Source organism: Cheilinus undulatus, linkage group 19 (assembly GCF_018320785.1).
Source record: "Cheilinus undulatus linkage group 19, ASM1832078v1, whole genome shotgun sequence".
NCBI classification, from domain to species: Eukaryota; Metazoa; Chordata; class Actinopteri; order Labriformes; family Labridae; genus Cheilinus; species Cheilinus undulatus.
In genome coordinates, this window is record NC_054883.1 from 1,461,054 (window position 1) to 1,470,941 (window position 9,888).

Here is a 9,888-nt window from a genome sequence, read left to right on the forward strand (position 1 = left end):
ACTATCAACATTTTTTGAAGTGTCAACCCGGAAAGACCCTACAATGTGGCTGGTTTAAAACAATTGAGTGGGCCAAAATTCTTCCACGGTGATGTAAAAGACTCATTGACATTTATCACAAATTCTTGCTCGCAATTGCTGCCACCAAAGGTGAAACAACCAGTTATTAAGTTTAGGGGGCAACGACTTTTTCCCAGAAAATTAGGACGGGGTGAATTCTTGTTCACAGCATCATGCAATGTCTCTCAGGCCCTTCTTATGGATGCCTTTTCAGGAAGTGGCCCCCATTCCAAACTAATTGAATAGCCCTAAATTTCCTGTGGCATATTCTTCTGACACTGAACCAGAAATCTAGTATAAACCCACAGATTTTGGTTTATATACCTGTGATCTGTGGAGATGCGCCTACATGTGTATGGCTCTCATATATGGGCTGATCCCGCTTAAAGTCCACTAATGAAGGAGACAGGAGTTTGGCAGGCTGAAGTTTCTGTGTTAAATCTTTAAAAAAAGAAAGATAGATGTAGCTTAATTATTTACAAGAAGCAGATAAAGGTGAACATTGTTTGGAGAAGACTCTCCTTTATTTGGCTGCATTCATTTATATCAGTATTTATTTTATTTATTTAACCAGGATTTATTCCCATTGAGATATAAAAATCTCTTTTACAAGGGAGTCCTGGCCAAGACAGCAGCATGATAAGTTTCACATATATGACATTAAAACAGGACATAGAACATAGGTTACATACATGAACAAATTAGCAGCTTTCAGCAGAAAAACACGTGCACACACTGGTCAAATGTTCCCTAACTCTAGTTTTGAAATCTCCTAAACTAACACAACGCTCAAGTTTAGGATGAGTATATATCATTTTTATAACAAGACTGGTCTAAGAAACATTTTAGTGTTTATATGTGAAGTGAAATTTCATTGCCTTGCGGTGATGATGGTGACGTGATTATCAGGAGGATCAATGAGGAAAAAGATCTTTCTAAAATTAATTAATTACTCTCTGACAGAAGTGGTGTTTGTAGCCTTTCAAACGAGATTTATATTTCCATTTTCAGATGTTTTTGCTGGCTGCGTTCTCAAATCTGCTGTCTTTGATTCAAGCTGCTCAGGCTCAATTCAGACTGCTGCGACATTCTTAAACTGTCACGTCCCAAATCTTTGGCGTATACGCTGTCACATCAGTGTTAATGTTGGCAGCTATTTTTAATTTCAGTCTTAGTTTTAGTCTTTAAATGAAATGCATTTTAGTTTTAGTCACATTTTAGTTATTTCTATCCTTTTTAGTTTGAGTCTAGTTTTAAAAACTCAAAACATTTTAGTCTAGTTTTAGTCCATTAAAGTCCTCACATTTTAGTCTTTGCTTTTAGTCCAATCATTTATTTTCTTGCCTAAATCTGGAACCAAATCATGGTAGTGTGTTCTCTGTCTAACCTGGGGTCCCTGCTTTCTACAGCTGAGAGGCAGAATGGATGCAGATGTATTGTTTTTGACAGATTTACCCCCATTGGAGAAATATCATGGATTTTGAATGTCTGAGGAAAACTACATTACATTTTAGTCTAGTTTTAGTCATCTTGTCAAAAGCTAAACTTAGTTTTTGTCAGTTTTAGTCATCACAGATCTACTTTTGTTAGTCTTAGCCTAGTTTTTGTCATGGAATGAAAGGCTGTCCACAAACATTTTTAGTCATAGTTCTAGTCGGTGAAATTAACACTGTGTATCATGCTGTTAAATCTTACTAAGGTGTGTGATATCAGTCAATTTACACTGCAGGGGAAAACCACAAAAAAATGTACAAAGAAACTCACTATTATGATAAAACCCTGCTGCTCATGATGGAAAATTGAAGAACAGTCCAAGATAAGTTCCGTTACAGTGTCGGGTAGTGTGACTTTTATAACTTGTTCCATTACTAAGAAAGGCACTCGTTACGCTGCCGTGTTCCCTACTGAGAGAATAAATACATGACAGTACTTTTGCATTGATACACAGTAAAACCTTTGAACTGCTCATTCCACTGGTTGGTCATTAAAATGACACAGAGCCTGCTGTTCATCTGGTTTCACACGTGTCCACTCTATTGCCATTCTACAGCCACAACGTCTGAATCTGCTGCCTGATAATATCACTAATATACATACAAATCTAATCTTCATCATGCTCACAACCAACAGCGCAGCGGCATGCAGTATTACACATAGGCTGTGTGTAATGCTGTTAAGCCTGATTTGAAGAGGCTGCAGCTGATTCAATGAAATCATTGCAATGTGAGGTTTTGAAATTATGTTTCACCGGGATGTTTTCCTCGTCTGCTTTATCCAAAAATCAACATACAGAAGAGAATTCTCTAGCAGATAAGGTGCCAAAAGGTGGGAGAAACAGTGCAGTTCACAGGGGTGTAGACCCGCACCAGGTCAGTGTTTGAATGAGGATTTCATTTATTAAGGAATAAAGCAATCCAGACTTCCCTGGTCCAATGTGAAAAATGTAACGCCCCCTAAACCTAATGCCTGGTTTTTCCATCCTTGGCAGCAACAACTGAAGCAAGCATTTGTGATAACTGTCAATGAGTCTCTCACATCACTGTGGAGGAATGTTGTCCCACTCTTCTTTGCAGAATTGTTCAGTAATTCAGCCACATTAGAGGGTTTTCCAGCATGAATGACCTGTCCAAGGTCATGCAACAGCTTCTATATCAGAGCTAAGTCCAGACTTTGACTAGAATAATCCAGAACCTTCATTTAGTTTTTAGTCCATTCAGAGGTGGACTTGCTGGTGTGTTTGGGATCATGGTCCTCTAAAACCTAAGTGTGCTTGAGGTCATGAACTGATGGCCGGACATTTTCCTTCAGGATTTTCTGCTAGAGAGCAGAATTCATGGTTCTAGTGGTCCAGGTCCTGGTCCAGACCATCACACTACCACCACCATGTTTGACTGTTGGTCTGATGTTCTTCTGATGAAATTCTGTGTTAGTTTGACTCCTGAGGGGGAACGGGACGCACACCCTCCTAAACTTTTGTCTGGTCAGTCCTCAGAATATTTTCTCGGGGATCATCAGGATGTTTGGCCTTGGAACTGTCCCATGATGACGTTGTTGCCCAGTCTCTTTCTGGTTGTTGAATTATGAACTCTGACCTTAACTGAGTCAGTGAGGCCTGCAGGTCTCTGGATGTGGTTCTGGTTCTTCTATGACCTCCTGGACGAGTTGTCGTAGCACTCTAGGAGTCATGTTGGTAGGCCAGCCACTCCTGGGAAGCTTCTCCACTGATCACTGTATTCTCCATTTGTGGGTAATGGCTCTCTGTGTGGTTGGCTGGAGTCCTAAAGCCTTGGAAATGTCTTTGTAACCCTTTCAGACTGATAGATGCCCGTGACTTTGTTTCTCATCTGTTCTCTAGATGGTTCCATGATGTGTTGGAGATGTTTTAGCCTCCTTCACTGTCAGACTGGTTCTATTTAAGGGGTTTCTGGATTCAGCAGGTCTGGCAGTAATCAGGTCTGGGTGTTGAAACTGAAATTGAACTAACATTAAAACCAGTGTGGTGAATCACAGTTCATTCATGATTTGACAAGAGAGCAGTGACTTTTCCACATAGGGCCAGGCAGGTTTGGATGGCTTTCTCCTTTAACAAACGAAATCATCATTAAAAAACGGACTTTTGTATTAACTCAGGTTGTCTTTGTCTAATGTTAGAATTGATTTGATGGTCTGACACATTCAAATGTGACAAATATGCAAAAAAGGGAATGAAAACAAGGGAACGACTTTTTCAGAGCACTGTAGTTACAGTGATTCTGATGCTACATCATTTTTACTGCTCTTCATTACATGTTCCTTCCCTCCTTCTTTAGTTGTATTTGTGTATTACAAAGCTGATCTTTCTTTTCAGATTTATTCCTTCATTTTCATTCAGTCTTGTTGATTTTTTCTGTCTGTCCCTGCTTTCATTTGAATCCTGTAGAAGTCTCTGTTAGGCCTGACTGTTGATACTCATTTTCCCACGATCCTGCCTTTCTTTGTCTGCCAAAGCAGTTTGTGAACAGCTGTATTTACAGGTGCTACACCAATAAAGTTATTATTGTATTGTTGAGACTGTCATACTGTCATGTCTAAAGTTGCACCAAAAACCTGTCTGAGGGCCAGAATGAGCGGATGTTGGCAGTTACTGTGACCGGTCCGTCCTCTCTCATGTTACTCATGGATTTGCCAAACACAGATGCACACATGCAGGCTGTTTCATGCCTTTGCATACCATGTGAAGAGGAAAAAAAACAGGCTGCAGGCTGACAGCATGGACAGAGCTGTACAGACAGGCCCTCTGCTACAGCTTCACACAAACAGAAGAAGTTTACTTTTACCTTTTCATTTAAACTTTTACCTTTACAGAAAATTAGAATATTACATAAGAGCAATAAAAAAAGGATGTTTTCAACAGAAATGTCAGACTTCTAAAAAACATGTTCATTTCTATGCCTTCAATACTTGGTTGGGCCTCCTTCTGCATGATTTACTGCATCAATGCGGTGTGGCATGGAGGCGATCAGCCTGTGGCACTGCTCTGGTGTAATGGAAGCCCAGGTTGCTTTGATAGCGGCCTTCAGGTCATCTGCATTGTTGGGTCTGGTGTCTCTCATCTTCCACAGATTCTCTATGGGGTTCAGGTCAGAATCAAGCACAGTAACACCATGGTCATTGAAGCAGCTTTTGGTACCTTTGGCAGTGTGGGCAGGTTCCAAGTCCTGCTGGAAAATGAAATCAGCATCTCCATGAAGCTTGTCAGCAGAAGGAAGCATGAAGGTCTCTAAAATGTCCTGGTAGATGGCTGAGTTGACTGTGAACTTCAGAAAACACAGTGGACCAACACCAGCAGATGCCATGGCAGCCCAAATCATCACTGACTGAGGAAACTTCACACTGGACTTCAAGCAACGTGGATTCTGGTCCTCTCCTCTCTTCCTCCAGACTCTGGGACCTGGATTTCCAAATGACATGCAAAATTTGGCATGTTTGACATAGTGCTGATTTATACTGTACTTTATAAAGAAAATAGCCAGGAAATAAGATGGATATTCACCAAATACCTATCAGATTATATTAATGTGTTAAGTAATCCCCTTGTTGTTTTCCTAAGGGTACTAGGGTTACATTAACTTTTTCATAAAAAGGGTTAAAATCACCGTTATACACACCCTAAATTGTTGGTACCCCTCTGTTAATGAAAGTGTAACCCTGTTAATTTTGCCCAATAAAATCCTAACATGTAATCTAATGTAAGCAGTTGTTAAGTGCAATTCCTACTTTCACCACTAGGCGGCAGTGCACTAAAGCACTCTAGGACATTCTTCTTCGCTTATATCTCTCTCTGGGGCCCATCTTGCTGAGCAGAGCACAGGCAGAAAAAAACGAGAGGTAAAACTGAATAAAAGTTGACACCCCGTTGATCGAGAGGCTGTCCGACAACACTTGAGAGAACTCCTTGATGCTGGAATAATCAGGGAATCTGAGAGTCCCTTTGCTTCCCCAGTGGTTGTCGTAAAAAAGAAAACCAGAAAGATTAGGCTATGCATCAACTATAGGAAGCTTAACAGCCGTACTATTAAAGATGCTTACGCACTTCCTAACATCGAGGAGACATTTTCAGCCCTGAGTGGAGCAAGATGGTTCTCGGTGATGGACCTAAAATCTGGTTACTATCAGGTTGAAATGGCGGAGGAAGATAGGGCTAAGACCGCATTCACGTGTCCCCTCGGCTTCTATGAATTTAATCTTATGCTGCAAGATGTCACCAATGCACCTAACACCTTTCAACGCCTTAAGGAAAAGTGTGTTGGTGACCTCCACCTGAGCGAAGTTCTGGTGTTTTTGGACGACGTCATTGTCTTCTCCCAAACTCTCGAAGAACACGAAACTAGGCTCATGAAAGTGTTCAATCACATGAAAAGTTATGGCCAAAAGCTAGAAGAGTTTCAGTTTTTCAAATCCTCCATAAAGTACCTTGGCCACATTGTTGACGCTCAAGGAGTCCACATGGACCCAGATAAAGTGTCTGCCCTGAAAGGTTGGCCCCGCCCTGCCAACAGAGAAGAGTTGAAACACTTCCTCAGATTCGCGGGGTGTTACAGATTATTCAAAGATCGCCAGGCCTCTCAACACTCTCACTGCAGAATACTACCCGCCTAAAAAGAGAGGTAAAGTTTACAAATCACCAAGGCCCAATCCTGGTCGGGTCTGACTCTGGAGAGAGAGGGGGAAGAAAGTCAGCTGCAGCGAAGGTTAGAGCAGGATGTATCTGTTTGTTAAGTGTTTAATTACTGTGTTACTAAATGGCTAAAAGGCTTAAAGGTCTTGTGGGGGCGGTCTGTTCCGCTTTGCCGGCAGCACAGATGAACCAGTTAGGAGATCCAATTGTGATGACCTCATCAGTTCGCTCCATCGAAATCTCGTCTCGGGAAGATCTTGGAGAGATTCCCAACGACCGTTTTCATCAGTTTACACTCTAATTCCAAGATTACTGCCACATACGTTCATCTTGCGGTTTGAAAATTTGCATAGGTGAAGTATGAACACCCAACATTGTGACTTTATATTTATGTTTTAAAAATCTGAAAAGTATAATACTGCCTCTTTAAGGTGGATGATAGCTGCAGAAAATAAGCAAAATTAAATTAAATTAAATTTAAATAAGAAAAGCAAAAGGGAGTGAAGTGGCAGAAATGGGTTGATAGTGGCAAGAATTGGTTGAAAGGAGAAAAATATGGCAAAGTGGCAAAAACAAGTCATTTAAATGGCAGAAACCAAAAATAGCTTTACACACTTCTCAGCTCTGAAACGAGGCGACTGTTAGCTAGGACGCTAGCGCCAATGCTGCTGATCCACAGACGTGCATTGATTAAATCAATAAATCCTGGGAGGGGCGGCCCTCTGGGTCTATCAGGGGCCCAGTCAGTGGGCTGGCCCGCCTTCACAGTGTTAGCGTGACAGAGTTCCTACATCTGAGCCTTGATGTTTGTCACTCAACCTGTTCAGGCAAGAACAGACTCTAAGAAACTTGGCTCTGAGAGAGGTAGCTGAACCCAGCTAATTACCTGGAAATGATGGAGGGAGGGGCAGCACCAACCTTATCATCAGAGTTCAGGAGAGAGAGGCAGGACGGCTGCCATCAAGGGATCAATCAGATCATTCTGAGCCGACAGAGCAGGGAGGAAAACCAACGACTGAGACTGGGGGTAAGTTTCTATTCCCATGTTTCTATGGTTCAATGTCTAAAGTCATAATAATAATTCATTTCATTTTTAGGGGCCGTTCACTGCACTTAAGGTCACCTTGCAAAGTGAGGATAAAAAGCTTCACAGTGAATTAACATTGTGAATGCTGTCAGTTTAGAAAGACCGTTCCAGATAGAATTAAAATGGAGCGCTGATGTTGGGGAGGTCTGGTGGGAGTGGGTGAAGGTCCACAGACAGGTGAATGGAGAGAGCTCTTCTGTGTGTATTCACTGTTTGTTGTTGTCACATGCATGCTTATGTGAATTCTTTAGGGTGTGATGTTTGAACAAACAGGTTCCTCCTCCTCCTCCTCATTTTTATTTTCATCTCAGACTGACTTCAGGGCAAAACATGAATAAGTTCCAAACTCAAACTCAAAACAACAGAGTTGACGGTGGACCCTCAACGAACAAGTATGTTGATGAAGTGATCAATGAGCTGTAAACCTTTGTTTATTTGGAGCTTCTTTAATGGCCTTGATATACATGTGTTAAGGATTCACATGATATAAACCTGCAGTACGTCTTTTCTCTTTGCAGATTTGAGCCCATCATACCAAGCACCAGGACTCCTACAAACAGCTCTGCACCTAAGAAGAGTGATGAGACCGATGGTGGTCCAAAGAACACCCTGAATGAGACCGGAAACACAGAGTCTAAGTAAGAGATACTCTAACACATTCTCAGATAAAAACATGTCCTCTATTGTGTTGTGTTGTGTTATTACAATAAGAGACTGACAGAGGGCGCTACTGAACAGAGCAATAGGATGTGACTACCTGTTACAGTGAGAAGAGAGAAGAAGTAAATAAAGAGAGAAGTGAAGCACAGTGCAGGTTTCCCAGCTGATTATTTTTATTTTCTACTACTGCAAAATACCACATATTGTCAGATTTATGTTTCAATGGCATGATAATTTTTCATCCAATGGAGCCAAGTAATTCTAACCTAAACTAATAATAAACAATAAATACCTAATAAACTAATACTTGCTAGTACCTGCTGCATAAAGCATCAGACTGTCTATTCTATGGACTGCAGAGTCTTTCCTATTATTATTGTTATTATTATTATTATTATTATAGAGGTGATTATTTCAGTCTGTGCACTAAAAAGCCGTAAATTATTAACTACACATTGTAAAACACAATAAAATGTGCTCAAGAGAATTTTTTTTTGCGTTTTGTATAATAATAAAGAAAACAGTCATTTTTGCTTGAATTTTGAAATAATTGAACATGAATAAAATGTCTGCACTTAAGCAGGAAACTTGACAGCAGAAGAAAGATCACACATCCACAAATTCAATGCTGTAGAGCAGGTGTTATGTTTTAACTAGTGACCATGTTAACCGGTGACTTTGTAAGTGAAAGTGTCAGCGGTTGCCATAGTAACCACATTGTTAAAACACTTAACGTGAGTCGTGAGTCCTCCACCGGTCCTGGTATGGGGTTAGTGGCTTTGTCTTGACACTTCTGCACAACAATTAAAAAATACACCAACAACAAGGATTTATTCAAACGTTGCACAAATCCCCTCTCTAACTTAAGGATGAACAGATTCGGTTTTAGGGTGTGTTCACACCAGAGCTGTTTGGTCCGCTTTAACTGAACTCTGGTCCGTTTTCCCGGATAGTCTGGTTAGAGTGGTGTGAACGCTCACACGAACTCTGGTGCAGACCAAACAAGCCGTCTCTGGACCGCCTGAAACAGCTCCCTAACGAACCTTAATGCGGTTTGTTGGAGGTGTGAACGCAAAGCAGACCAACTTGTGAACCAAAGGCAGGATGAGGCATAAACCGTAATGATATACTGACTTGTATGTGATTTAATACGCTCAAATACGTGTTGGTACCCCCCTTGGCGTCTGGGTAGCCATGCAACATGTCGTAGTCCGTGCTGATTTATTCGTCTCGTGTAAAGGACGACATGCTGGACAGCTCACCACCTTGCCGGCTGCTCATAATTCCAAAATGCAAGAGCAGAAACCACAAGACAGCGTAAGTTCTGTGTTTTTCATTGTTTATGTGGAAGAAAAGACTGGCGGAAGGAGCTTCATCTTCTTCTACGCCTTATTTCTTCTTGGTCGCCGTTTGTTTGTGGCCAAGGCACCCCTAGCGGGCAGAAGTTGTAGGTGTTCAGACGGTTTGGTCAGCTTGACCCAGAGAGCAGTGTGAATGCGAACCAAACCAAAGGAAAGTACAACAATGTTGCCATTTCTGTTCCAAAACGGACCAAGTCCCTGGACTATCAGGTGTGAACATGACCTTAGAGGTCAAAGGTCAGGGTCAGTGGAACTTCATTTCTAGTTATAAGCCTGATCTGACCAAAAAGCTCTTTGTGTACATGCTCTAATATGTTCTGTTTTTAACTCTGATAAGTGCTTGCTAATGATTTTTTTACTCTTTTTATTTCAGATTTGGAGCAATCAAATCTAAAAATGGGACTCCTGTATACAGCTCTGGACTAAACAAGTGGGGTGGTCCTCCTAAGAACCTCGGTGGTAAAGCTGGACCCTCAGCCTCAAAGTAAGAGATACTCCTCCACATTTTCTGTTCAGATTTAATATCTGATATATCTGTTCAAATAATTCTACCGTTTCAAACT